General features: G+C 39.4%; 1 pseudogene; it reads left to right on the plus strand.

The window, feature by feature from the left end:
• Positions 1-21,395: 21,395 nt before the first annotated feature.
• LOC150028740 (uncharacterized) lies at positions 21,396-25,439 on the plus strand (annotated as a pseudogene).
• Positions 25,440-25,883: the final 444 nt, after the last annotated feature.

The following is a 25,883-nucleotide window of genomic DNA, read 5'->3' on the forward strand; positions in this document are numbered from 1 at the left end:
GGCGAGAGTAAAGGCTGAGGCAGTGAAAAGAAGGATTGGACGAAGGTATAACTCGAAGGTGATGCCAAGGCAGTTTAAAGAAGGCGACCTGGTGATGAGGAAGGCCCACCAGTACGAGATGGAGAACAAGTTGTCGCCTAAGTGGACGGGACCGTTCAGGATAACCGAGGCGCTCGGGAACGGCGCCTACCGCTTAGAAATGTTGGAAGGAGGGGCGATTCCTCGCACTTGGAACGCCACGCACCTCAAGTTATATTACAGTTAAAAGCTTTGTAAGTAAAAACAAACACGAAGAGTTTGCAAGCTTTCTGTTAAAACAGTTTGAAGGGGGCACTCTTTTTTCCCTAAAGAGGGTTTTTAATGAGGCCACCCAATAAAGAAGAGTTTTTCGAAGTTTAAAGTAGTTTAGATTGCATGCTTGTTGTTTTTCCGAAAGTTTTGAAGAAAGACCTTGTCGCTTATATGTGATTTAAGGCGAGTTGAAGTTATGTTGCATGCTTTCTAAAAAGTTTTAAGTCCCTGTCGCTTTTCGGCGATTAGCGGCATCAGTTAAAGTTTTAAAAGTCCTCATCGTCTTTCGGCGATTGGAGGCACCAGTTAAAAGACCTCAACGCCCTCGCGCGTCCTGAGGCGAGAAAGAGATAAAGACCTCCTCGCCATCGAGCGAGTGCAGGCGAGAAAGAGTAAAAAGTCCTCAGTGCTTCCAGAGGAGAGAAGATGTAGCCTCTGGGGCAATGTAGAGGCACCAGTAAAAAGTCCTCAATGCTTCCAGGGGAGAGAAGATGTAGCCCCTGGGGTAATGTAGAGGCACCGGTGAAAAGTCCTCAGTGTTTCCAGGGGAGAGAAGATGTAGCCCCTGGGGCAATGTAGAGGCACGAGTTAAAGACCTTCTCGCCGTCGAGCGAGTTCAGGCGAGTTAAAGACCTTCTCGCCGATGAGCGAGTTCAGGCGAGTTAAAGACCTTCTCGCCGATGAGCGAGTTCAGGCGAGTTAAAGACCTTCTCGCCGTCGAGCGAGTTCAGGCAAGATAAAATCCTTCTCGTCTTGAACGAGTTCAGGTACGGTGTGGAGGGTGGAAGAAGTTTGAAGGATAGCTAAGGTAGGTTCGAAGAGAACACCTAGCTATCCGGCTTGCTGTTCTGAAAGTCAGGGAAGGTAAAGAAGGATTCGAAAGGCGCCTCTACCCCCAGATGAGGGAACAATGGCCAAGTTGCGAAGGCAAGAGGAAGCTGGTATCGCCAAGACTCTTTGGCGATCAGAAGAAATTCAAGCAATGGCAAGAGTTAAGGCCCGTTTCGATGGAGCAGATCAGGTGAACTATGCCTTAAACTATCAGTTGGGTTAAAACGTGCTGTTTAGCAAATAGTTTTACGCTGAAGTTCGATTGCCTTAAAGTTCACAAGTTATTGAAGCAGTTAGTAAACAGTTGCGCTCGCGGAGTTGCTAAGTCAATTTCGTTTAAGAAGTTTATACAAGAAGAAATAAAGCTAACAGAGAGATTATATAAAGAAGCAGGAAATTTCATAACACAGTGGCATCAGTTCAAAATACATGTACCAAAAAAGGGAAAAATTATTACAAGTAAGTGTGTGTAAGAGAGAAAACAGAGGAATAAGCGATGGAGGGAAGCAGCTAATCTTCAGAAGGAACGATCTTCCCATCCACCACTTCGTTGTTTAGCGACACCATGGAGAGGTCCAGATCAGGGTACTGGCAGGCAAATTGCTCCAGGGCGGCGTCAAACCCAACAGCGAGGATTTGGGCAGAGCTCAGCTCGAGCTCTTCAGTCTGCTTTTTGAGCCCCTCGGTCTGCTGTTCTAACTCATAAGCTCGTTTCTTTAAATTTTCAGTTGTCTCACGAGCTTGAAGGAGGTCTTCAGTAACCTTCTTGTTTTCCACCTGCGCCTGGGCCAGCTCTGCGGCGATTTTCTCGTTCTCCTTTCTGGCCTCGGCGAGCTTAGCCAGGGTGTCATCCCTGGCTTGCTCAACTTTTCCTAAGAGGACCTCCCGGTCTACTGACCTCTTCTCAAGGCTTTCTACCTTGGCTGCATCTGCTTTGATCGATGCCTCCAGGTCAGCCACCTTGAGACGGTAGGGGACCAGTTTGCTCTCCAGCTCAATTTTCTCTTGAGTTAAGAGGTGCACCCTATGGCGTAGATAGGTGGCCTCCTTGCGCGCCACCCTCAGCTCAGTGCTCATAGCGTCCTCCACTCTCGAATGGTCGATCTCTGCCAGCATAAGGTTGCAAGACAACTTCTCCGCCTCGATCCTTATTAGGCGATTCTCCTCTTGGAGCACGGAGATGTTGTCCTGAAGTTTCTTGCTTGAGCTCTCCACAGCTTTTGATATGATGGAGGGGAGGTCCTCTGCCATCATTCTGAGTTTGGCTGTGAAGGGTTCCCACATCCCTTTAACCGCAAGGGGAAGGTTGGCAACCGCTGTTGGTGGAGGCGCTGAAGGAGCCTGGTGCTGGCTCTCACCACCGCCCTCATGGATTGGTTGTTGAATTGGAGCTTCTTGGCACGGTGGTGACGTGGGGGACTCAGTGATGATGATTGGTGAGTTGTGAGCACCTTCATCCCCACCTGGCGCGGCTTCGGCGTTTGAGGCAGTTGAAGGAAGACCCTCTCCAACGGATATGAATGGCGTGGAGGCGCTCGGAGGGTTCTCCATGAAGTTGGGCTCAGTAGCCTCAACTGCAGGGAATGCAGCCGCCAAAGGCACTGCTTGGACTGGCGGTGTTGGAGCTGGGGGAGAAAGTGGTGTTGGAGTTGGCGTTGGCGGAGAAGGCGGTGTTGGTGTTGGAAGAGGAGGTGGAGCAGGTGGTGAAGAAGGTGCCACCCATCTCCTTTTGGTGATGAGGCCATCCTCAGTTGCCTCATCGTCCTCTTCTTCATCACTTACCACCTGAGGAGTTTTCCTCTTTGGCTTCCTTAAGATCAGTTTCTTGCGTTGTTGAGCGGGCAACGCTTCAGGATGGGTTGGGCCTTGAGGGGGCGATCTGCCCTGGGCAGCGGCGATCTCCACCACCGAGTTGGGCACAGTCTGGGAGCCCGACGCCAACCCATGAGCTCGGGCGAGCGCCCTCAATTCGGCTAGCTTGCCTTTACCCAGCATGAGATCTGCATAAATACAAAGTATACAGGTGAGCTCAGAGACAAAAGTAGAACATATGAGTAAGTATGCAAATGAGACAAACAAGTGGTGCCGGAAATAAAGACCAAGTCTAGTACGCAACAGACAAGATGTCCAGTAACAGATAACTTAGATGTTAAGGTAAGCACTAACCTAAGCGAGCCTCGAGTTGGCCCTCGAAGAACTCAAAGGAGATGATCGCAGAAGTAAGAAAGGTAATGTTCGCGGCTGCCACGCTCTTCCAGAAGAGGCACAGGTCCTTGTCCAAAGCGCCCATGTTGTCGGGGCTCCTTGGCTTTCTAAAGCTTCCCTTGGAGTCTTTATTTCCCTTGTTTACCCAGTACAAGGGAAAGCCGTCGAGCAGCAAAGCGTCTTGGTCATTTTGGCACACTTGGACGAATTTACCTTTCCAATCCTTATAAGACTGCTGGAAGATAGAAAGGATCGACCTCCCAGCAATTCCGTTCAGGCTCACCCAAAGGCGATCTCCAGGGTTCTTGGCCTCGAACAGGAAGAGGAACACGTCTACCGAGGCCGGTAGTCCCAAATGTGCGCATATAATTTGAAACGCCCGCACGAATGCCCAGCTGTTGGGATGAAGCTGGGCGGCGGCGATGTCAAGCTCGGTTAGTAGTTCCCGCTCGAAACGGGTAAGGGGGAACCTAAGTTTCACCTTCTTGAATAAGGTGGTGTACACAAAGCAGAACAACTCGCCGTTGTTCCCTTTGTCATCTGCGCAGACTGGCACGTCGGGGGGGCAAGGCAGCACTGTCAGTTTGTCATCGTGCTCCTTGTGGAACGAAAGGTTGGGCTCGTCCCCTTTCTTCAATCGAAGCACTGCCACAGCAGAGTTTACTGAGGAAGTCTCCTTCAGTAAAGTTGAGGTGGCCTAGGGGTATAGCTTCTTGTAGTCTGGAGAGGCGATGGAGGCTCCTCCAGCGACTGGTGGAGTAGCCTGAGCAAAGGTGGGGTCAGAGGTTGCAGGCCTCTCAGCCTGGGAGGAGGAAGCACCAGGTGCTCGCGGTGGGTTATGAGCTTGAGGTGGAGGGTTTCGCGACGAGGGAGGAGGATTCGCGGTGGTCTTTGTTCGAGCCATCGCAGGAACTGCAAAGGAAAAAGGAAAAGAAAGGTGAGCGAAGTTTGCAAAGGTCGACTTGATGGTAAATGAAGGATGAAAAACGAACGAACGAAGTTCGTTGTGTTGAAAGAAATGGAAGGTGAAGCCCTAAGTTACGAAAGAGGAGAAGAAGAAGAAGAACCCACAGCGTATGCACCAGACAGTTAATGGATGATGCGAATCGGTTAAAATGCAACAAATATCAACAGAGGGAATAAAAGAGGTACCTTTCGATGATCAAGCAAACGTTGAAGGGAGTTGGGGATTGAGAGAGTTGAAGAACGTCGTGGGTTTGCAGAAGAAAATTCAGAGCGTTTGAGAAGGCAAAGAGATGATGGAACAGTAGAAATGAAATGGGTTTAAGGGTTTTTCAAACGATTTTTTGAAGCGTAAACGACAGCTAAAGATGACCGTTGATGAAGCCACGTGGCGAGCGATTGGGAAAGTGTTTGGTGGAGCGTCAGGAAAGAAGAAAGTACGAACGTTTGGAATTCTGCGCCAGCGCCACGTAGATCGGTAGTGACGTGACTTCTTTAGTCTTTTCGCTGGACAAGTTTTCGCTTAAGACTGGGGGGCTTGTGTACCGTCCTGGTAGTCGGAAGTGATGACGTGGCATCGAGCTGTTATATAGGCGTGTTGAACGGGACACCTGGCTGGCAGAAGGGAAGGAAGTTGGGGGGCTCGTGTAGTCGCCAGTTATTAAAGTTGGCGTGTTCCGATCTCTAGCATACCTAAACCGGTGGTCACCGGGTTTGAGATGAAGTCGCCAGATGTGAACCCAGGCAACCTAGTGATTAGAGATCGCCGAAACAAGGACATCGCCAAAGATGAAGTCAGATAGTCATTTCCTAGCTAGCCAGAGGATAAGCTCGGGAGACAGCTTACCTGAACATACACGGTGAAGCAAGTAAAGTAGATCGTGAAGGCGGCCGGCGAGACCACAGGGAAGGTGTATACGAAGGTACCCGATCTCGCCACTCAGAAGAGATCACGCTCCAAGGCAGCTATGCATTGAGTTGTGTCATGCATAAGTAACTTAGCCAAAAGCCTGAAGAGTAAGAAGTGGCGCCCAAGTCAAGGATGCTCCAGATGGTGACACGTGTACAGCTGGATGCGAGCCACGTGTCCAGATGTGTAACTGTCAGGAGAGAGAAAGTGCACAGGTATATAAGAGATTCTAACGAACTTCTGAGGTACGCACGTTTAGACTGTTTCTTTACGCTTGCGAGTTTTGAGTACGCTGAGAGAGAATTTTGCACGGTTCCTTAGAGTTCTTGAGTTTTCTCTTAGTATTTGGTGGTTCAGTCACTGACTTGGGCGTCGGAGCGTGATCGGCCGCAGCGGCGCCGTTCTGTCTTTTGCAGGTTCTTGAGGTGAATCACGGTGAAGGACGGAGGCTAACACGGCGCAGAAGTCGATCCAGGTTTGACGAGGCAAGGTTCTTGCGTCCCGGTCAACAGGCAGGATCATCAACTTTTAAGAAACTGGCTAAGGTTCTGCAAAATGAAAATGGTAATAACATAAAACAGATTCGCAGTGATCATGGGGGAGAGTTTTAAAATGCTAAGTCTGATAGGTTTTGTGAAAAACATGGGATAATACATAGCTATTCAGCTCTTAGAACTCCCCAACAGAATGGTGTAGTTGAAAGAAAGAATAGATCACTTGAGGAATTAGCTAGGACCATGTTAAATGAATCTAACCTACGTAAATATTTATGGGAAGATGTAGTATACACTGCTTCTTATGTGCTTAACAAAACCTCGATTAGACCTATTCTTAAGAAAACTCCCAATGAACTCTATAGAGGTACAAAGCCTAACATTAGTCATCTTAGGGTCTTTGGCTGCAAATGCTTTATTCTGAATAATGCAAAGATAATCTGGGAAAATTTGGTCCTAAATCTGATGAAGGAATTCATATTGGCTATGCTATTAATGGACATGCTTACAGGGTGTATAACAAAAGATTGCTTACTGTGGAAGAATCTATGCATGTGGTGTTTGATGAATCTGATTGTTATTTTCCTAAATCTGTTCTGGATGAACCTGGTGTAGATGATTTAAGAACCATTCTTCAAAAGAATCAATCTATTGATTTTGATTTCAACTGATACATGTGCTGTCAAAGAACCTGTTGTGAATGCAAGATTGCCTAAAGAGTGGAAAACTCCCAGGGATCTCACACTTGACAATGTGATTGGAAAAATTGAAAAATGAGTCTCAACAAGGAATTCTCTTAACAATTTCTGTAAGACAATGACTTTTGTTTCACAAGTAGAGCCTAAAAATCTGGAGGAAGCTCTACTAGACAACAACTGAATAACAACTATGTAGGAAGAGCTAAACCAGTTTGAATACAATGAAGTATGGTCTTTAGTTCCAAGAACATCTGAGATGAACATCATAGGAACCAAATGGGTGTACAGAAATAAGATGGATGAACATGGGGCTATCACCAGAAACATGGCAAGGCTGGTTGCTAAGGGCTACAACCAAGAAGAGGGAATAGATTTTGATGAGACTTATGCATCAGTGGCACGACTAGAAGTTGTTAGACTTCTCTTAGCATTTTCCAGCATAAAAGGATTCAGGTTATTCCAAATGGATGTAAAGAGTGCATTCTTAAATGAATATATTAATGAAGAAGTATTTGTTTCTTAGCCTCTAGGATTTGAAGACTACAAACATCCAGAGCACGTGTACAAGCTCAAGAAGGCACTCTAGGGACTTAAGCAGGCATCTAGACAATGGTATGAGAGGCTAAGTGAATTTATGCTTTCTCAAGGTTATAACCATGGCACCTCTAATAGAACCTTATTCATAAAGAAGAAAAGAGAAGACATTATATTTGTGCAAGTCTCTGTGGATGACATCATCTTTGGATCCACAAATGAAGAGATGTGTGAAGCATTTGTAGAAGCAATGAAAAGTAAATTTGAGATGTCAATGTTAGGAGAAATAAATTACTTTCTTGGATTGCAAGTTAAACAACTTAAGGATGGAATCTTCATAAATCAAGCAAAGTACTGCAAGGAATTGCTTATGAAGTTTGAGATGGACAAATGCAAAGCAATCAACACTCCAATCTCAATAAGCTGTCAACTTGATCAGGATCATGTAGGAAAATCAGTGGATCAATCAAAATACAGGAGATTAATTGGTTCTTTATTATACTTAATTACTAGCAGGCCTGATATTATGTTTGTTGTATGTTTATGTGCTAGATATCAATCTGACCCAAAGGAATCACACTACAATGCAGCTAAGAGAATCATGAAATACTTGCAAGGAACCAAAGATGTTAGACTATGGTATCCAAACAATGTTTCCCTGAATTTAACTGGTTTTTCATATTCAAATTTTGCAGGTGCAAGATTGATAGGAAAAGCATAAGTGGAACTTGCCACATGCTTGAATCAAGTCTAATCTCTTCGCATTGCAAGAAACAAGCCTGTGTTGCTCTTTCTACAGTAGAGGCAGAATACATAGAAGCTATCAACTACTATGGCTAAGGCAACAATTAAGTGACTTTGGAATTCTCTTAAGTAAAATACCTATCAACTGTGATAACACTAGTGCCATAAATCTATTTAAGAATCTAGTTATGCATTCAAGAACTAAACATATTGAAATTAGACATCATTTTCTAAGAGAACATATAACTAATGGAACATGTGATATCAAATTCATTAGTACTGAATTTCAATTGGCTAACTTGTTTACTAAACCTCTTGCTAAAGATAGGTTTTACTTTCTGCTAAATGAATTGGGTATTATCAGCTTAAATTGTCCACTGCAGTAAGAATTTAAATTTTTTATCTCCTGCTTTAATGTGTTGATTTTCCTATTTCAGAATCACAACTATGAATAGGAAAGAGAAATAATTACTTTTCTCTCTCTCCTTGACCATTGACTGTTTTTATGGTTATTGACCAATAGGTTTATGACATTCATGTGTTGAAATCCTAACTGATTTGATACATTTATTGTGCAACAAATTTGATTTGTTATTAGAAACATGTTTTTAAAATATTCTTGCATCATCCAAAACTGCACCCTTCAGTACTACAGAGAATCAAATCTGTACCACACCTGTTTTCTTGATTTTGCCTTCAAACCCGTGATTTCTGAAATGTGACCTGGTGTTCTATATAAATTCTGTTTAAAACAATTGTATCTCACATTTTTTCCTTCTTTGCTTAAATTGTTCACATCTTCTACTTCATCAATTTTTATCTTTCATCATAGCGCTGTTCCCTGGAGCGTGCTCACAAACATTTTGCAATATACAGCATCCGAGCCTCGTGACAGCATCATCTGCGTGTGGAACGTGGTGAGATGTGCCTCAGGATCCTCCACGCCGGTGAAAGTAGCCTTCACGGGTACCACGCTCGCAGGGATAGGCGTGTCTGTGATCGCCTGAGCAAATGGCATTGGGAAAACGCGAGGTGGCGACGACGGTGCGACCTCTTCAGCGACTGGGCGGCCTCTCTGCTCCTGAAGAGCTTGGCGCAACTCCTCAGTCACTTTGCTGAGCTCTTCATTCCTGGCCTGGGAGGCGACTAGGTCCTCATGCATCTTTGCCTGCTCTACGCGCGAGGCCTCCACATTCGCCTGCAGTGCACGCATGATCTCCATCATCTGCGCCATGGTCATGGCGCCTTCAGCAGCAACTGGCACAACTGGACTTGAACGGTTGCTTCTCATCTTTCTCATGAAAACTCAGCAAACCAAAGTTCGACGAACAAAATCTCCTTCAGCAACGATCGATCCAACGAACAACCGGTTAGAAGTCCTCAAACTCCCTAAGGCCTCCGCAAACGCAACTACAACAGCACGCCGATAGATTCGGACGTCGAAACCTTCACAGAAACGAACGACCGATTGAACACCACGCAAACGGCAAGAAACTCCAAGAAAACCGATCAAAAGCTTGAACAAACGGTGGAGAACCTCACTCCGCCAATTAAAACTCAAACAAACGGTAGAAACCTCAAATTCACCGAACAAGACTCAAACGAACGGTGAAAAACACGAGTTTACCGAACAACAGCTTGAATGAACGGCGGAAAATGGTTGCACCAGCACACAACCACACAGAAACTACTGAAACTCCAATAACTCACGCTGTGGATGGGGACAGGTTTTACACGGTCCCACGGTGGGCGCCTGATGATCCTGCCTGTTGACCAGAACGCAAGAGCCTTGCCTCGTCAAATCTGGATCGACTTTGCACCGTGCTAGCTTCCGTCCTTCACCTTGATTCACCTCAAGAACCTGCAAAAGACAGAACGGCGCTGCTGCGGCCGATCACGCTCCGACGCCCAAGTCAGCGACTGAACCACCAAAATACTAAGAGAAAACTAAGAACTTCAGGAACCGTGCAATATTCTCTCTCAGCGTACTCAAGTTCTCACAAGCGTAAAAGAAGTATTCTAAAACGCGCGTACCTCAGAAGTTCGTTAGAATCCCTTATATACCTGTGCACTTTCTCTCTCCTGACAGTTACACATCTGGACACGTGGCTCGCATCCAGCTGTGCACGTGTCACCATCTGGAGCGTCCTCTGCTTGAGCGTCACTTCTTACTCTTCAGGCTTATTCGACTAAGTCATCCATACAAGGAGTAACTCGGTGTATAGCTGCCTTGGAGCGCGATCTCTTCTGTGTGGCGAGTACGGGTGTCATCATACACACCTTCCCTGTGGTCTCGCCGGCCGCCATCATGATCTGCTTCTCTTGCTTCATCGTGCATGTCCTGACAAACTGTTCCCTGACCTCAACCTCTGGCTGGGGAATGATCTTCTAATAACTTCATTCTTCATACTCGTGCCCCTCGAAAGCCCTGAACAAGCTTTCCTGATCTTTCGGCGATGTCCTCCTTTCGGCGATCTCTGACCATGTGGTCGCCTGGGTTCGCATCCGGCGACTACGACACAAACTTGGTGACCGCCGGTTTAGGTATGCTAGAGATCGGGGCACGCCAACTTAACGACTGGCGATCACACGAACCCCCCGACGTCCTTCCCTTCTGCCAGCCAGGCGTCCCGTTCAGCACGCCTATACTATTGCTTGCGGCCACGTCATCAATTCCGACTACCTGGGCGGTACATTAGCAATGTGATTATAAACATTATCTTCAACATACTGACGAATAAAACCACAAACCTGTTGATGCTCAAACTTCCATTCTTCATCAATCTTGTCTTTTGGATTTTCAGTAGCAAACACAAGAAGATGCAATTTCTTCACAAATAACAGATCCTTCATTTTTCCCTTCCATAAGTGATAGTTAGTGTCGTTCAAACAGACCATCTTATTTGTATTTGCCTCCATCATTCAAGCAGTCAAATAGCCCCAACCAAGGAGATTTGATACCACTCTGATGGGAAATTCAACACAATAAAACTCAATTCAACCAGAGTTAATAAGAAGCGGATAATAATTTCCCCAACTCGCAAGAATCTGTGAGGAGCAATAACAAATAATCGCAGCAACAAAAATACACTTAAGGAAGATACATGAATTTTAACGTGGAAAACCTTCTCAATGTGAGAAGTAAAAATCACGGGCACAAGTCAGTCAATCAAACTCCACTATGATCAAATTAGGTTACACAGAGAGTCTCAAATTACAGCACAACTTGTGCTCAATAATCAGCCAAATATCAATACAACAGAGATGAAATAGAGAACAAGGAACCTGAAAAATTCACAAACTGCAGTTACCGTACGCGGCCTATATGTCACTGTTCCAGTGACCTTTGAACAATCCGAACGGTCAAACTGAAGAACCACGAGGTATGAACCTGCTGACAAAATTTCAGCTCGATCCAACGGTGGACGAAACAGCAGCACGATTCCGAAAATTCCCGTCCTCAAAAGAAACGCTGAAAACGCTGCTGCAGTGTGAGATAAATTTCTCTCTGCTCAAACAACTTCTGCAAGATCCGAACGGTCCGATTGAATTCACACAAAGTATGAACCTTCTGACAAAATTTCAGCCCGATCCAACGGTGAACAAAGGGTCGATGATGGTCGGAAGTTTCTGAGCGAAGCTTTCTCTCTCTTTAATCTTTTCTCTCTCTTTTTCTCTCACTTTCTGTATCTGCTGCTGGCTATCCCCCAGTTTGAAAAACCCTAAAGGTTAATGTTGGACTGAGCCTCCACATAGGAAGTGAGCCCAACCCAACACTCAGTTCCTAAGTTTCACATTTTACATTGAAGTCAAGGTTTTAAAAAACAATTGAGTGACGCAATAGTCGCATCGGTTGCATTTGTCAGTAATTTCCCGCAATATTAAGCAACTAAACCAGATGGCAAAAAAAACCTTGGTTACATCAAAGAAACTGCCCCAAGCAAAAAAAAAATCAATTAAAGTCAAAACAAGCTACCTTGCTGAAATGCAAATGTCGCAGAACTCCTCCCTCCTTCCACTACCTCCAGCGCCACCACATGAAATAGGGTTGGTTAGATTGAAATGCAAAAAGGTGTAGAAATGGAAGTAGAAGTGATGCATATGCTCAAGCAGATCAGACAATAGACATGCACAATATTTGTTTAGGGCGCGCGAGCACTACAAATCCTTGTGCGGAGGCACCGATGGCGGCGATGGCATATAATGAAGGGCGCGATAGTGAGCGCTAGGTTTAGGGTGCGCAAGTGAGTGAAAGGCGAAAGTGAGTGAAGGGAATAGTGAGTGAAGGCGAGATAGTGTTTTAGAAGCAATGAGGTTTCGTGAAGCACAGATGGTTTCACGAGGAGGGTTTCGTGAGGATTTTGTTAAAGTTTAAGTGTTTAGTAGAGAGAAAAGGAAGAGAGAGGAAAGAGTCACAAACGAGTGTTTAGCAAAGAGAGAGAGGGAAGAGAGGTTTCGGTTTCGGTTCTCAAGAGTGAATATTCAAACCAAGTTTTAAAAAATAATTGGAAATAATGAGGAATGATGTATGGAGGGAAGAAAAACACGGGGTGTTTGCTCAGAAGGATAATTGAAACAATTCAAAATGACATATTCTGAAGGATAATTGTGTCAGTTAGTGAAATGTCCTATTATACAGAAACTTGTGGCGGTTATTAATAACCACCACTTTATACACAATTTTTTGTAGTGATATTTACAACATTTATAGTTATAAATAAGTGAGTATTAGATTGCATGGTGAATCATCCAGATTGTTTGCGTATTTCATAATTTTGTAATTAGAACGATGTTTTCTTAAATAGTTCAAGATGGCGTGTCAAGTATTTGAGAATTTTAATGTTAAGTGCAAGGGATTGTACTTGAAAATAAACTGCAGATTTAATGAAGGAGGATATGCAACTCTGTATCACCTGTTAGTAGTTTTTTTCTTCAAAATGCTCTATTCAATATGAATAATGCGGTTATTTGGATTATATAGTTTGTTGGGTTTTGGTTATCTTTAAGCGCAATTAGTTTTTTCTATTACCCTGTTTTGCAACAACTATAAATTTAGGTTGTTTTATATAGTTTAATACTAACGCATATTAAAAGCATACTACAAAGTTACCATAAGAACAATAAAACATATATAGCTATAGTGCAGTAAGTGTAATGCAGTGAAAAGGTTAGAGTGGGAGCAGGAGTATTTATTGCACCTGGTGCAAGGTAGCAAAATTTAACTACTCTGTCATTCTTTTTTGCTCTTTATCTTGTTCTTTGAATCTTCCTTTTCAGCTATCTTGACACTGTATGTTGTTGTAGCTGATTTTTCACGTTCATGTTCCACACAAAAATAAATTGCTCATCTCTTCTATCCTTTCTAATAATAGTTACATTGTAGCATAACATTCTAGCTTCACCTCAACATGAATAATTCTTAATGTTGAGGAAGCTTAAATTCTGGTAGGACTTTTTTTTATTCAAGAGTGATATCTTTATTCGAAGTGCTTAGATGTCCAAATTTAAAGACCAATATTCACTAGATACAATTTAATAATTATGTTGAGGATTGTTGAGGATATAGATTTTACTAAAATACAGTAATAGTTATAATTTTGTGAAATAAAAACTGATATTATTAGCACTTTTGTTACCATGTGAGTTATGTCAGCTTTACATGGGTTCAGTCGACTTGACATAATCTGGGCCCACTCCACTCGACAAGGGTCTGGACAGACTCAGTTCGACATCGGTCCGGACCGATTTGGTTCGACATGATCCCGAGCCAACTCGATCAGATATGGGTCAGAACCGACTTGACATGACATCGACTGAGTCGATTCGGTTTGACATTGGCTCAACTGACTCAAATCGACATCGACTCGGGTCGACTTGGCTCGACTTCGGCACGGGCCAACTCGACACAACATCGGTCCGGGTCGACTCGGCTCGACATCGGCCTGGGCTGACTCGGTCAGACATATGTCCAAGCCAACTCGGCTCAACATGGGTCTGGTCCGACTCGACTTGACATCGGTCCGGACCGACTCGACTCAACATTGGCCAGGAGGACCGACTCAGATCAACATGGGCCCAAGCTGACTCGGCTCAAGATTCGCTATAACCGACTCAGATCGATATGGGCCTAGGCTGACTCGGCTCGACAATGGCTCAACATGGACCCAAACCGACTCGGCTTGACATGGACCTGGACCATCTCAACTCGACATGGACCCGAACCGACTCAGCTCGACATCGATCTGGACCAATTCAACTCAACATCGACCCAAACCAACTCATCTCTACATCGACCCAGACCGACCCTACTCAAAATCGACCCGGATCGACTCTGCTCGACATCGACCTAGATCGACTCTGTTCGACATCGACCCAGATCGACTCTGCTCGATATCGACCAGAATCGACGTGAAATAAATAATGTGGTACAATTAACTTTTCATAATATTTACTTTGGTTTGCTTGGGTGGATATGTTACCCTCATTTGTACATATAAATATATGTTATTAGTTGTCAAACAATAAAATAGAATAAAAGAAACATAGTAAATGAATAATAAATCAATATAAAAGGTAGCTTTGTTTTTAAAATTTTTACATAACTTTGACCAATCAACTTTACTTTCCCTTTATCATAAAAAAACATGGTTATGAACTTATGGTATAATAAAAAAAACACAATTTTTTTATATCACCTATTAAAAAACAAATGAAATTAATGAGATAATTAGAAGTAACGGACTTATATACATTAAGAAAATATAACTAATTAAAAAAATAACAAATGGTAATGAAACTATTTGAAGTGATTTAAAAACGTTGGAAGTTACAGGATTTAAAAAATCAGAAATAAAAGAGGTTTAGAAAATCGTTGAAACTAATGGGAGTTTCAAAATCACCGGAAAGTAATTGTCATTCTAGGGGTTAGTAAAAATCGTCGGTAATTCGTTTGCGACACTAGATCTTCCCGGAGAAAATAAATCGCGGGCACTTAGCAGGGGTTGAAACCGCCAGAAACCTTTAATATAATCCCGTGAAAAATCATTTTTCTTGTAGTGTGATACCTCATTCTAGAAGAATCACTAGCCAATGCAAAAAAATTAAGTTTACCATGGTTTTTTTATCAGAGGTTACAGTAACCTCTAGTAAAACATGCACGTATTAGAGGTTTTTCGAACCCCTCTTAAGTAATAGTGGTTTTTAAATAAATCCTAGGAAATTTTATATTATTTTAACTCTTTTATATTTTAAGACAATGCGAGAACACTTAGGCACTTTTTTACATAGGAGTATTATACACTTACATTTCAAACTTGAAGGAGCTTACATCCCATAGTGGAACGACTTCATTTCAGATTTGCCGAGAGCAACTTCATTTTAGATTTGTAGGGAGGGAGTGACTTCATTTCATTTCTTCGCGTTTCAGCTTTGTAGTTTCGTATTTCAACTTCGCTTTTCAGCTTTGCAATTTCGTGTTTCAGCTTTGTTTTTCTGCTTTGCAGCTTCGTGTTTCATCTTGACATTCATTTCTTCGTGAATCGTGTTTCAGCATATCAAGGTTTTGTTGCTTGATTTTCTTAGATTTGTCTCTCATTTCGTATCTTGTGTTTTCTCTGAACTTGTTTTTCTTTCAGTAATTTTATATGTTGGAAGATGGTAACTGAATAATTAAACACCATAGCAAACTGTTTAAGATAGGTAATGGAGTCGTTTAGTGTTTTCGAGTTATGATTATAGTATTAGTATTTCACCTATAAATTTAGAATTGCTACCTTAAAGTTGTAGTGTAATTTGGTATGGAGTTTTTTTCCCTGAATTTTAGGTTAAAAATGTTTTTGCATATCTGCTTGGATTTCAATTTGATTTGGATAGAATGTTTAAGTTAATCTTATAATAGTGTATTATAGGAGATTGAATCAAGTTTTTCAGGGTTGAAAACTTTATTTTTAAGTTTTTAAGGGTTGAGGACTGAGGTTGACAGAGTGGGGTTCATAAAAAGGGAAGGGAAAACAAAAAGCTTAGAAAGTGAGGGCACTGTCAGGAATTACTTGGACGAAAAGGCATGACCAAATATATATGAAATAAATTATTTGTACACATACTCACACACGCAGTGAGAAAAGGTAGAAAAATGAGGTATGATATGAATTGATATATTGGATGGAAGGTGATGGAAGAGGCCCAAGCACCATTACAACTGAGAGTCCACCACCATGTCATATTGGGCCAATCACTAGGGCCATGGCTAGAAAGCTTGAAGAGGATTTGAACACTGCTACTGATGGCAAAGAGACCTATCTTTACATGCTCAAAGATGCCAAAGTTCTAGCGTAGAATAGCTTTTAATTTCTTGTTAAAAGTAGCATAGACTATTTCTTTTGTAATTTTGTTGAACATGAAAATTGGTACCTAAAATGCTAACCTAAGTTTAATTAGAGTTCCCTAAACTCATAATTAAACTTAGGACCGACCCACATTAGCCCAAGGAGGAGCGTAAGTTCTAGATCTACTTGCACATGTTAGATTCTAGAACTTACTTCCCATGTGCTGAATTTTAGGCGCCAACTCACTCTTGCACAGCTTTGAATTTCCCTCTCATTTTCACATTGTGTAAATCGACCTCCTAAGCTATTTAAGGAGTGCCTTGGCTCTTAGTTTTGTAAGATTAATATACTTAGTGAATTGCTGCCAAATTGTGCCAATTTCACTTCTTGCCCAAAAAACCTCTTAGGTTAGGCTATTGATCTTCACAAATCCCCCTTACCAAATAGAGTTGGCCTCACCACTATTAATCCCTACCTTTCATGCACCTTCAAGGTCACCATCATTCTTGGGAGGACCTTGAACGTTTTCAATCCATGGAGCTTCCGCTATTCACCTACAATTTCTACAAAGAATGAAGGCATTTTTCCATCAGAAGGAAAACAAAAAAGTAAATGTTCTAAATGAATGACAATGGAATGATGCGGTTTGTGATTTGAGTGATGGTTACTTCTAGATTATTGTGTATGGCAACAGGAGTTCATATGTAATATCAAAAGCTACAAGTCAAGTTTTAGAATGAAAAATGTCATTGAATAGGTATATATCCTTCCATAAAATTTTGGAAATGAATTAGGAAAATTTGAAAAAGACTTGGTGCCTCATCATTATACTAAAATATAAGTTATATAAAAAATAGAAAAAATAATAAAATTACCACTTTTTTTATGAATGGAAGATATAGTACAAGGATTTCTAGAAAAAGAAAGGCTACAGAGAAATTTTTCTTTTAATTTAGCATGGTGGGTGAAATCTATGATGTTTAGCATGATAAAAATGGTGTTAAGATATTTTAGTGAATTAGTTATTGGTTTAGGATGAATTAACTAGAAGAATGGTTAATTAAGTCAACATGTGAACTATTTTACTATTCTTTTGGTAATCTCCTTAAATTAGAAATACACTTCGCTAATTCTTCCCTTAATTTTTTATTTACTTGTATATGGTCTATAAATTAACTAAATCATCATTTGGATTGTAACTATCTCTTTATTATAGGTGGTGCACTTCCTAGATTAGTAATCCTTCATGTTCATGTTTGAGACCTTCATTTTTCTCTATTTTGATCCGCATTTGTTTGTTTCACCTAGCCTTTGTTATGATTTTTAGTTTTTTGCTGTTCTGGAACAATTGATGTTCTTTTGTATGTATAATTTGGCTGATTATATGTTTTTAATTTGAGCCTTTGATTTTAAAATTACACGTTGTTTGGTGGTTTTGTTTTGGAAATAGAATGACATTGGTGATAACTTGCTAGGAATATATTCACTTTACTTTCTTGTTATTGTAAATTATGTGTGTCAACCACCCCACCTCCACCCTGCATAGCTACCACACTGTGAACAACTATTGCTTGGGCCTTGTGACACTTGTTTCTCATTCCTAATCTAATTGTTTTCTCACTCAATCCTTGCTTGTTCTCTCCAAGTTTCTTATTTCCTTGAAATGATGTATCAATCGTTGTTTGAACAAACCTATTTTCAATGGATAAATCTTGGATAGACATGCCAAGAAATACACCAGAATATATGAAAGGCTTGAATAAATTTTTGGACTTTGCATTTAATGGTGTGAGGGGGAATATAATATGCCCATGTCTAAAGTGCAAGTTTAACAAATGAGAGTGTCGTGAAGTAGTGTATGAGCACTTGATTGTTAAACCTTTTCCAATTGGATATAAAGTTTGGCTTCTACATGGGGAGAGAACAAGTGTAAATGTGACAGATGAAGCACATGTAATGCCGCAAGAAGATAATGAAAGAAATTTTTGCTAATAATCTTATGTGTGATATGGTTAACGATGCATTTGGGCATCAATATAACAATGACATGCTGAATGATAAGGAAATGAGTGCACAGTCAAGCCATACTGTGAATGATGATATTGAAGAGTTTTTTGAGTTAATGCAAGATGGTCAATAGAGTTTATATGAAGGGTGTGATAAGTATTCTAAACTTTCTTTCTTGATCAAGTTGTACCACATCAAATGTATATGAAAAATAAGTGACAAGGCAATGCCCATGATACTAGAGTTGTTAGCAGATGCCTTTGAACATGCTAAAATTTCGCATTCATTCTTTGAGGCGAAGAAAACCATTAACAAGCTTGGTCTTCATTACACCAAAATTGATGCTTGTCCAAATGATTGCATGTTGTACTTAGGAGAAGACGGAGATAGGGATTTTTGTAAGAAATGTAAAACATCTAGATGGAAGGCAAAGAAAAAAGTACAATTGCTTGTGCTACAGGTAACAAACAAAAAAAGATTCCCGCAAAGGTTTTAAGGTATTTCCCTTTGAAGCCATGCTTAAAGAGGATGTTTATGTCTTCTAAAATAGCCGAGCATATGCGATGGCATGCATCGAGAAGTACAGATGAAGGCATCTTAAGGCATCCAAGAGACTATGAAGCATGGAAGTCATTTGACTTTAAACATCCTTAATTTTTCTCAGACCCTCGAAATGTGCGACTTGGTTTGGCTACTGATGGGTTTAATCCATATGGAAATTTAAGCACTAGTCACAGTATTTGGCCAGTTGTACTCATCCCATACAACCTTCCTCCTTGGATGTGTATGAAACAAAGTTCATTCGTTCTCTCTATGATCATTCTTGGAAAGCGAGCTCCAGGAAATGATATTGATGTATATGTACAGCCATTAATAGAATAACTAAAAGAGTTGTGGAACACTGGCATGAAAACTTTTGATTCATATGGAAATGAAGTGTTTGATATGCATGCAGCCATATTATGGAATAATAGTGATTTTCCAGGTCTTGGAACCCTATCTAGATGGAACACACATACTGGGTTGGCATGTCCTATATGTAATTTTGACATCATTCCTAAGAAGCTTCTCAAAGGTGGTAAATTTTTTTTCATGAATCATCGTCCTTGGTTAGATGGAAGGCATAGATTTAGACTAGCTCGCATGAGATTTGATGGAACTACTATAGAAAATAGAAGTCCACCATTGAAAATATCAGGATATGATGTCTTACAACAAGTTTATAATCTTAATGTAGAATTTGGGAAATAACCAATACTTGAAGAGCGGGCAAAAAGATAGCGGGGAGTTAATCATGCAAAGTTAGACACTCAACAGTGGCGAAAAAAAAAGTATTTTTTAAACTTCCTTATTGGGTAGACAACTTATTGCCCCACAATTTGGATGTTATGCACATTGAAAAAAATGAATGTGATAATATGGTGTTTACATTGTTGAATGATAGTTCAAATAAATGTAAAGATAATCTAAAGGCACGAAAGGATCTACAGCTTTGGGGTAATAGACCTGATCTTTGGCCTGATGAAAATGGTAGATATCTCCCTACTATATATACACTGACAAATGTAAATAAATATATCTTTCTCAAAACTTTGAAGAACATAACTGTTCCAGATGGTTACTCTAGTAACATTAGCAGATGCATTGATGTCAAACAACGTAAGCTTGGAGGATTGAAAAGTCATTACTCACATATTTTGATGGAGCAGTTTCTACCTTTGGCAATAAGAAATACACTTCCTAAGGAAGTTTGCTCTATTTTGATTAATTTATGTTTGTCTTTTAGAAAATTTTGTGATAAATTTTTAAAAATGGATGAACTTGACCAGCTACAAAGTAGAGTGGTCATCACATTGTGTCACATGGAGATGTTATTTCCTCCTTCTTTTTTTACAATCATGGCTCATTTAATTGTGCATCTAGTAGAAGATGCCAAGCTTGGAGGACCTGCCCAATATCAATGGATGTATCCCATTGAGAGGTATCTAGGAAAATTAAAGTCTTATGTTCACAATAAAGCAGAAGCAGAAGGGTCAATAGCTGAAGGATACATGGCTGAAGAGGCTTTAACTTTTTGTTCAAGATATTTAGATGGAATTGAGACTGTATTCAATCGATTGCATTGTGTTAATGATGAGCGTGTTATTGTACCTTCTGATGAAAATACACTGTTCCCACCAGTCAGAAAACCAGTTGGGGTTTTTTACTTATTTCACTCTACCTTCAAAGGAAAAGTTGCAAGCACATCGTCATGTGTTAACTAACTGCACCATAGTTGACCCATTTCTGCAATAAGTTTATGAACCATAGTGTTTTTTTTATAATTTATTTTCTCTTTCGTATTAACTTATATATTTTATATGTTTAACATACGGAATTTAGAAATACTCTACGAAGACAACTAAGAAGTCGCACACGATCATCCTCTGTGATAAACAAGAGGGTTCATAGAGAATTTGCAGAGTGGTTTTCATGTAGTGTATGTATATTTACATCAATAGTTTTTTATTCTTATATATATGTATATATTTATATTTATATTTATATTACATTTCATATGATATTTTTTTTTGTTAGATAAGGAATGAATCAATTGGTATCCATTCAGATGATTTAAAATTCTTAGTTATGGGTCCAATTGATTGTGCAAAGCGGTATAGTGCCTACAATGTTAATGGGTTCAAATTTCGTATATTGGAGCGTGACCTTTGGCTTAAAACACAAAACAGTGGAGTGTTTGGTACATTTGGGACAAGGAGTTATGCACGTAGTAGTGATAATCAAATGCGGTTTGGAGGTGTACCGTATTATGGTCGATTGATAGACATAATTGAGATAAGCTACCATGGTCGATTCTTAGTTGTTTTATTCAAATGTATGTGGACTAATACAACTACTTCTAGAGGGATTATGAGTGATGAGTATGGATTTACATTACTAAACTTTTCACGCTTGATCCACACTGGTGATAACGATGATTACGAGCCATACATCCAGGCATCAAAATCTCAAATGGTGTATTATGTAGAAGATGAATTTGATAAAAATTGGTGCATACCTATACATTTAAAGCCTAGTAACTTGTAAAACATGGTTGAAGATGATGCTGACAATTTTCATGAATCTGAGCCATTTGAACAATAAAACGTAGAAACATTATTTCTAGATGTGCAAGAAAATATACAACTAACAAGGTTTTTTTTACTATTTCATTTTATTTTATTATCCTACGACTTTGAATTTATGTAATTATTATCCTTGTTATGCATATGAAGCAATATTACCTTTGCATATGTGTTATTATCCTAGTGATGCATAAATTGCATTTTTTTTATTAGCCGCATAAATTCCATAAATTTGTGTGTTTATCTTATTGTTTGTAAACCACCTGAAGATGAAGAAAATACCAACCAACAAGAATAGTTCATCTGCAACTTATCCTCTATCTCATCCAGGTAGAATGTTCAATTAAAAATTTTGAGTTTTAATTTTCATAAACATGTAATGTTACATCTTTAAGAGTTTTATTGGTTGTTAGGAATCTTGAAGATGAAATTTGCAAACTCAAGTAAGTCTAAATCAGAAACTCAAGTGAGTAGTAATCCTTCAAGGCCTAGTACTCACCCTTATAAACCTGGTTAGATGTCTGAACTTTCATACAATTTATTTGTCATCTATAAATTACATTCTTCAATATATTGATTCATTTGTAATTCACTTGTAATTTTGTGATTAATGCAGGACTTGTAACAAGTAATCCTAAAGGTATACCATTTTTATTTCCCCATCCACCTCCATCTGCACCTCAAGAAGGTACTAAACATGCTCACCTTGCACTTCTAATGGCACCTTAACCAAGTATTAAACGTGTTCCCCTTCCACCTTCAACAATACTTGGTATATCAGATGTATATTCAGAAAATGAAGAGGAAGAAAACAAGAAATTTGAGATGCAAGAACTTCAATAAAGGCCTATAGCCCGCAAAAGAGCATGACTCATTGATATCATTTGTATAATTATTTTTCCGTTTAGTCTTATATCCCTTAAACACAAATGTTTTTAATATTTCACAGATGAGCAAGGAAAGAAAAACACAAAACAGCTAAGAACCAATGATGTTTGGCATCTACCTCCTAATGAAAGGATTCTTGTGAAATGGAATAATGAGGGTCAACCTATTGCAGATGGTGGAGTATTATTGAATAGTTTTTAGGTATTATTGCAAGAAACCATAATGCATTTCCTATTAGTTATTCTAGTTGGAGGAAGATTCCTAAAGTTTATAAAGAATATATACTTAAAAACACTATTCAGGTAAATCATGTCTAAAGTTATACTATAATTTATTTTTTTTTAATTTAAATATGTTATAATTATTGTTAATTTTATTTGTTGACTGTTTTGAAGGCTAAATTTGATATCCATTCTGATGTTCATATAAATCATGTCCTTAAATCACTTAACACAAAATGGAAAGACCACCGACAAGAATTGTGGTAGCAAAGGAATGATGGAACACGTACTAGAGATGAATTGATTGCAATGGCTCCAGAAGGAATAAATAGAGATCATTGGGCTTCGTTTGTGGATTACCGTCTAAATTCAAAAACGTATAACTAAAACATTTTTTAGGCATTTACATTTGGATTTATTGATTTTATATGTTGATGATTAGGAACATGCTCTAAAAAATAAAGAGAATATGACAAAGCAAACAATTGCTCACACAGGTGGATCTAAGGCCATTGCAAGGAAAAGAGATGAAATGGTGACAATAATACATATGTTCATGTCAAATTTATGTTTTAATCTCTCTTACAATGTGTCATATAATTTTTCTTCATTTTAATAGGAAAAAAAGTGTGGCCACAAGGTTAGTAGAGGAGATATATGGATAGCTACACATAAGCATGCTAATGGAGCATTTGTGAGTGGTGAAACGAAGGAAATTGGTGTAAGTTTAATTCTAATAAATTCTATAATTGTCAATCACACTTAATGTAAGTTTAATTTATTTCTTCTTGTGTTCTTTTTAGGAAAAAATTCAAGCATATGATTAACCTCATCATCATTCATATCTAAAGAAATATCAACAACTAATTCCTTAGCTTGTGTTTTTAGAAGCCGGGAACATTGTGGACGTGTTAGAGGTTTAGGTTTGGGTCCTTCCCCGTCTAAAGTGTTTGGTTGCAATGCTCATTTGTATAGTGGGACATCTTCCAATACACATTTACAAAATTAGGTTCATTATTTATTACTTTTGATCATATTTTTTATTTGGGATGTGAAGTTCAACAGTGGCAATGCGGCAACATGTTATATATGAGTGAAAGTAGGTTGACTGTTACCTTATCAAAAAAAATTCTCTTGTATATTTGCACACTAGTTCCTTCATTTTCATGCTTAATATTAAGCTAGGGACTAACCTTTTTTAAGAGATGGGGAACGTTGATTGAAATATCATATTAGAGACTTGTATTTGAGGCATATTAGAGACTTGTACAGTTTTTGGAGTTGGCCATAGTGAGTAGCAATTAGGGATTATAGTATGGTCTCTTGCGTGTGTTCTTCCCTTTCCATATACCATTTGTCTTTGATTCTTGCGTCTACTTTGGATTGAATTATCTATATGTAGCTTACCATTATTACTGCAGACTTTGGATTGAATTATATTTATCTGTAGCTTACCATTAATACTGCAGCCTTTCCTGAAAGGCATTTTTTGAAATCTCACTTTCTTTAAAACAAGGAACCAGAAAAGTTGAACTCTCTGTTGGTACCTTCTCTAATGGCCCAATAGGATCTTTAGGTCCCCATATACCCTAGTACCTTCTCTGATGCTCGTTGATATAGATCAATCGGTGATTCTGACTTGTTTTGAAACGTGTTTCACCTTGCCAACTCCATCCTGAATTACTTAGCTATATCAGGATGTTCATCTTTGGTGGATTCTAGATTTTTCACGTGAGACTCGTTGAATCTCATCCTAAGGTTATATTGGAGATGGAAAATTAACCTATTCAATTTTCCATCTAGGAAATTGGAATATTTGTAGGGTGCTTTGTTATGCTAGCTTGGAAGGTAAACTAGATAGCAAAAATTGTTGTGAACTATATGTTTTTGGAGAATCAGATTTCCAGCTGTTGTTATATGGCTTCTGATGGAGGAGGGCCAAGCACACCTACCCAAGGAAGCCAAGGCACAAGCCAAGGAGAGCGTCTAGACCAAGACCAAGACCAAGGTGAGCGTCTAGGACGTGAAAGTAAGCGTCTAGGACGTGAAGGTGAGCGTCTAGGCCGTGAAGGAGGGAGGCTATCCATGGAGCTAGACCGTCTAGGACCCCTTACAAGATTAATGGCCAAACATATTCAAACACAAGCAAATGAGGCCACGGATGGAAGAGAGAAGGCTTTGTATATGTTTGCATAAAGGCCCATTGGGGGTACTTAGTAGATAGGATAGTGTAGGAAGCATTTTTGATGGAAACCTTCTAGAATCTAGGGTAATGTATGGCCGGTCATTGCACCTTAGATTTAGATTTAATTTTTGGTTTTATTTTCTTTAGAAAGGTGGCTTAACATTTACGTCCACATAGCCTATAAATAGGGAGGCTATCTCATTGTATTTGACAAGTTTATTTGAGTATTGTTATGCTGCCCATTTTGTGCACTAGCTATACTTCTCCTAGAAATCTAGGCTATAAACTTCACTCCCTTCACCTTTCTTCATAGAGCTGGCCGAACCTCTCTAGTTCATACTCATCATGCACCTTCAAAGCCATCACAACTCCTAGGAGGGCTTTGTTTCACTCACCCATTGCTTCCGCATCCATTTTTACTACTTTGATTCAAGAAGAACACATGAAATGCCATCAGCTTCTAAAACATTTTTCTTTTAATATTTATTTATAGGGTATTAATTAGTGTGGTGTTATGGCGTGATATAAGTAGACTAGATACAATCATGAAATAAAGCATATTATTGGTAAGTTCTATTTTTTTAGAAAGTAGTGATTTAGTATAAAATAAAGAATGTGTGATTAAAGGATATTACCCTTTATTAATCAATTATTTATTTTACTTGTTCTCAATTGTATATTATTATATTTTAATTTTACTATGGTATTGACTGATTTGATTTGGAAATAGTATTTTGATGGCAAGTGATTAATTTCATTCATTTTTTGTTTTAAACTAGGTTTCTGTGTTGACATCACAAGTCAATGAAATGAAGGCAATGATGACCTTTTTGGTGAAAAACTATTCAGAAGAGTTGCCTCATGATTTTGCTATGTTTCATGCATCACCGGTAATCTTTATTAAACTAATATATATTTTAATTGGAATGTTACTTATTATAACTATTTTTATATATTAGGCATCCGATCAAGGAAGTGTTCCTAATGATAAAACAAATAATCAACATCAAGAATCATAGCTGAAGAATGTTATTTAATAGGAACTGTTTTCTTATTCACTTTCTGAGATTTCATAGGTTTTAGTTATTTGTGGGGATTGTTTTGTTTGTGTTGTACATAAAGAAGGTTAACAAGGAGCTGCTACTTTATATTTTTAATGTTGATTTGTCTTTTCCCTTTTTTTAAAACAATGGAAAAACTTTGCCTTTTGTCCCGAAACTTTTTGCGATAACTTGGACTAGGGGTTTTTCTGCGTGGTTGGGGATGTCTTTTCCATTCCATATAAAATATTATATTAAATCAAAAGGGAACAATATAACACTGTGTGATTATTCGTCTAATTATAGGAAATGGGTGAGTTACAGTTACATAAATGTAAAGGGGATTGGACGGACAAGTGATCTTATTTACCTTTACCCCATGTGAGAAAAAATATATATTTTTGGAACCAAATTCATTCCACT

This window comes from Phaseolus vulgaris, chromosome 3 (assembly GCF_051622355.1).
Source record: "Phaseolus vulgaris cultivar YP4 chromosome 3, ASM5162235v1, whole genome shotgun sequence".
Lineage (NCBI taxonomy): Eukaryota > Viridiplantae > Streptophyta > Magnoliopsida > Fabales > Fabaceae > Phaseolus > Phaseolus vulgaris.